Raw genomic sequence first — 4,971 nt, forward strand, 5'->3', positions numbered from 1 at the left:
TAATCACATTCATTGCTTTTGTCCTTGGACTCCTTTGAATCCTGTTTACCCTTGCCTTTGCCTTTGTTTTTGTTGTTGTTGTTGGTCGAGGTCCCTTTTCCGCCTTTGCCTTTGCCTTTTTTAGAGGCAACAAAAGCAGACTCCAACTTGCCGAAGCATGCACTTGTCGTGGAGATAACTCACAACTTCCTCAAAAGGGGGGAGAGGATCACGGAAATAAATATTATATGGTGACAAGATGGCTCATCATCAGAAGTGCAACATTTGTACAGTTTTAGAACCCAGTAGGATGATATTTGTCGTACGCCGTGACCCCATTGTACATCCTCAGTCCAGGATAAGTCAGGCACGAGCTACGTAGGTCATTCCTCAGCCTTAGTGGGTCAGTCAGTCAGTCAAGTCCCTTAACCCACTTGGAGAGAATCATTCATGCATGTAGAGTCAGTAGAAGCCTTAGGGTTTGCATCAGAAAGCACTCTGCATCTTGCATAATATGCATACATATGCCTGTGCATCATTTAGAACATCCCCAAAGCCTTAGGGAATTTACTGGGATTTATCTGGTATTTTTTCCATATTTATTAGTATTTATTTATCATTATTTGCATTATTGGGCATTTATAAATATTAACTTTATTAAATGACCAACCTCCAGTTAGTATAAATAGGCTTGCCTAGAGCCTCTTTTGCTCATTCAGTCTTCATTGTGCTAAGAGCTCTCCTCTCTCTTGCTTTCAGCCCAAGACTAATCCAGCCCTAGTGCCCATAAGCTTTCTTCTCCAGCCCTTGAGATCCATAGCTTCAGCCCAGCCCTAGGTGCTTGTCTTCAGCCTCATTCAGCCCTGAATTCAGCACTCAGTTCAGGCCCTGATTCAGTCCACAGTTCACCTTCAATTCAACGCCAGTTTGCAGCCTGTACTCACCTGCGTTTTTGCACAGCCGTACAGCAGCAGTGCTGCGTTTTCTGTCCAGCAGCCTCAGTACCCTGCAGCTTCTGTCCAGCAGCCCCAAGACACCTGCGTTTCAGTCCATCAGCACTCCAGACACCTGGATGCAAGATGGAGAAAGAAATGGACTTTTGAATTGTGTGATGTTCAAAAGTTTTGGGATTGTAGGTTGGCTATCTTTTGTTACGTGCACAAGCCAGAACAAACCAGAGACTACATATCACATATGTTTTGATAGTTTTACTAGCCAAATTTTGTCTACACACACCTTGTTTTTGCCACATTTTGGCACTTCAAATGATCTATCTTTTGATAATTGTACTAGATAAATTTGGTATAGGTATACATGTTAGGATTATGGATCAACTATCTTTTGCGAATTGTGTATTGTACATTAAGTTTGACCACACACGTTTAGACTGTGAATCATCTATCTTTTGATAATTGGGTTGCCTTCTTGCAATGAGATGGGAAGCCGATGGTTGTGTTTGATGTTGTAAATAATGAGATGGTTGGTGTATTGAGAAGCAAGATGGAGAAAGTAATCGTCTTATGCCATGTGTTTTGATAGTTATATTATCCAAATATTGTCTTCACACACCTTGTTTTGGCCATGAAGCATAGGTCTTTTAACAACCGTGGCAGGTACAGTATGACTGCTCATGTCTTTTTGGCCATGAAGCCTAGGTCTTTTAAAACAACCGCAGTAGGTATAGTATGTCTTCTCATGTCTTTTTGGCACTTCAAAATGATCTATCTTACTGCCTTGCAAGATGGAGAAAGCAATGGTCTTATGCCACGGTTTGCTTGTGAAACGTGTCATATTTTATCATTAAAGTTCAGTACTTTTTTGAAGAGAGGGACCCTTTTTTCCCACTGCTTGTATTGCTCATACAATTTTGCTCGTTTAATTCTTGCCCCCTTTTTGACATTGACATGGGTTTTGATACTCATATGATTATACCCAATGTGTATACATGTGAGACATAAAGTTTTAAAGAGTTTGGAAATGTGGGTCCCACTGGGATAGGTCAAAACACTAAGCAACAGGGCCTCTTATACATCAAAGTAGTCTACTGTGTGTGACCAGAGAGAAGAGCCACCAAATGTAGTTGCTGTCGGCAACTGTACGGCCAACACCAAGGGAGGAACATCACCCAACTGCTGTATGGCTAGTGCGCCACAAAGAGAGAAGAAAGCTCCAGCTGGCCAGATGATAGATGAGTGTTGTATGGCCAGCATGCTAGAGAGAGAGAGAGAGAGAAGAAAGCTCCAGTTGGCCAGATGATAGATGAGAGCTTGATGATAAAATCAGCCCCAATCCTTGCTTTAATAGAATCGAACTAGCTATATTTGCAGCACTTTTTTCCTTTTTGCCCAAAATAGGTGAACTTGCCCAAAAATAGGTGACATTAATCATGATGTTTGAAAGCTTTGAAAGCATGTGACACATTGAAAGTAGGGGAATTATTGGAGAAGTAGGATTATACCTGAGTTTCAAGGACTAGACTCGGGAAAAATGTCAATGTAAAAGAGTGGTTCATCGTTGTCCTTGTGAGCTTCTTGTAGTTCCTCTTCTATTAGGTCTAGCCTAGATGGTATAGGGAAAGTTGACATTACAAGATCAATTACATGCTCAATGCCAAACTCATGGAGGTCTTCATCCCCCTCATTCTCGTCTTCCTCCTCCCGTTCCGGATAACCGTAGCAACTTGGAGGAGTCGATAGACCAAAAACCCATGGGCTCTCTTTTCACGGTAGCATCTTTACCTCTCTATTGTGTATGGAACCAACGAACCTTTAAAATGACCTATAATAACATGTTCTCAAATTAGCCTATGTCCTTGATCTTCAGCTAACACAGGTGGATACCTGAGCACTCTCTCCAAACTCTTAAAACTAACCCAACTGACTACTCCAATTGTCCCCTAGGTCAGCTTTGACCTCCCATAGCTTTGATCTTCACTTACAAACCTTTAGTTGACTACCAACTGACCAAAAACTCTTTCTGCTGACACTTAGCTGATCAGATGCTGACTGTATTCTGATTGATTCCAGTTGACCCAAGCTGACACCTTTCTTGACCTGACACAACCCAGGGTTAACACAGACCATCCTGTCCACTACCTACCAAGATGACTACTCACAGGCCTCTTATTGTCAGCCCTGAGTTCACAGGCGATCTTCTATTATCTTAGCACCCTATGCTATGGCTAGACCCAAGCTTTCCCAATCAAATTGCATGTCGTCTTCTAAAAAAACACCATACACCAACAACTTCCACAAAGCTCCAACACAAAATCCCCTTGGCTCTCTCACACACTTCTCAACTATGCTATCACCTATCACTCTTGTTCTTAATTTTCTTCCCTATGCTGCTCACAACAATGCACTTCTGTCTTACAAAACCATCACAACCCAATTCCATGAATCTTTTGCTCGATTTCATCTCCCCCAACTCCATCTATCCATGCAGCAGTTCCACCTTCACTTCACAGCAGCAGCAGCAGCAGCAGCTGATAACATCAGTTCACTTGTTTGCAGGTGGCCATGCAACAGTCCTTATTCTCTAAGGTTCTACACACACATGACAATTTATTTTCAGTTTCGGGGTTGGGGTGAACACATCTATTGGGCACAATGATCTTGAATCAAAAAACCCATGATAGTTTTCCCAAGTCCTCCTGGTTAGAGAATTCATGCTTAACCATAGCATGTTGGTCCACCAAAACAATCTCAAAGAAAAGTACATTCACGTTCCAAGAAAAATCTCCAGCATCAGCTAGAACATCTGCATCAGCAGGAAGACTCGTATCCATCCCTTATGAATCCTTCTAAACAGTCATAATTCTGCACCAATATGGCTTGAGCCTGTAGCCATTTATCCTCTTGGAATGCAGCTGGTCATCCAAGTCAACTAGTTGATATGTACCATTCTCATATACATGCACCACCTTGAAGGTACCTTCCCATTTGATCTAAAATTTGGTCTAGAAGGTGTTGTCCAACCTGTTATTGTACCTCAGAACCAAATCTCCTTCTTTAATACCTTTTTCCTTGATAGGTTGATTGAAATCATCCCTCTGATTGCTTAATTGAAGATAGTGGTCCAAGGCTTCCTCTCTGGCCAACTGCATCTCTTGGAGATCCAACAGCCTCTCTTCATACTCATCTAAACCATTTTCTTGATGTTTTAGAAGAAACTACAGACTAGGAATCTCAACCTCAATAGGCATCATGGCCTCTTTTCGAAAAACAAGATGATAAGGTGACACTTTGTCAGCATAGTGTATAGCTCCCCATTAAATCTCTCTATTAGACCATCACACTGAGGATAGTAAGGAGCAGAGTACCTATGTGCAATATGTAACTTCTACATCAGCTCTTGTATAACCTCTCCTCTGAATCTAGGTCCCTGATCAGTTAGTAGCTCCAGAGGCATGTCAAATCTGGCACATATGTCTTCAAATACAAATTTGGAAACCTCTTTAGCAATTATATTCCTTACACATCTAGCTTCAGCCCATCTGGTCAGATAATCTACTCCAGTTAGAATGTAGGTCTTACCCCTAGCAGTAGTGGGCACAGGACCAATTACATTCAGTCCCCACTTTTCAAAAGCTCCATAAGATACAATACTCTTCCTTAACTCATATTGTAAAACCTTTGAGTGTCACGGCTTGGGTAGTGCCTAATGGTGACACTAGACTATTTTTCTTGATTAAAGAAAAAATTCTCAAGTTTCTTGTTTAAGTATCTACTCTATCGGTTGAACTTGAAAATTTCAGAAATTTGTTTATGTCCTTAAATTCTTTGTAAAACTTTTTCTGGTGTTGTTTCTGTTCGTCTATTGTTAAACAAGTTCAATTATTCTCTCAATTTGTAAGGTTTGATAAATTCCAATCTTATGAAGGTATATCTAGGTCTTTTTTGTGTTGCATGATGAATTAAGAATTTCAGGCAAATATAAAAGAGAGGGTGGATACAATAAGAACAAGGCCCTCTTTTTAATTTTGAGATTTGT

The sequence above is a fragment of the Cibotium barometz genome, chromosome 4 (assembly GCF_041138505.1).
Source record: "Cibotium barometz isolate CiBa-2024 chromosome 4, ASM4113850v1, whole genome shotgun sequence".
Lineage (NCBI taxonomy): Eukaryota > Viridiplantae > Streptophyta > Polypodiopsida > Cyatheales > Cibotiaceae > Cibotium > Cibotium barometz.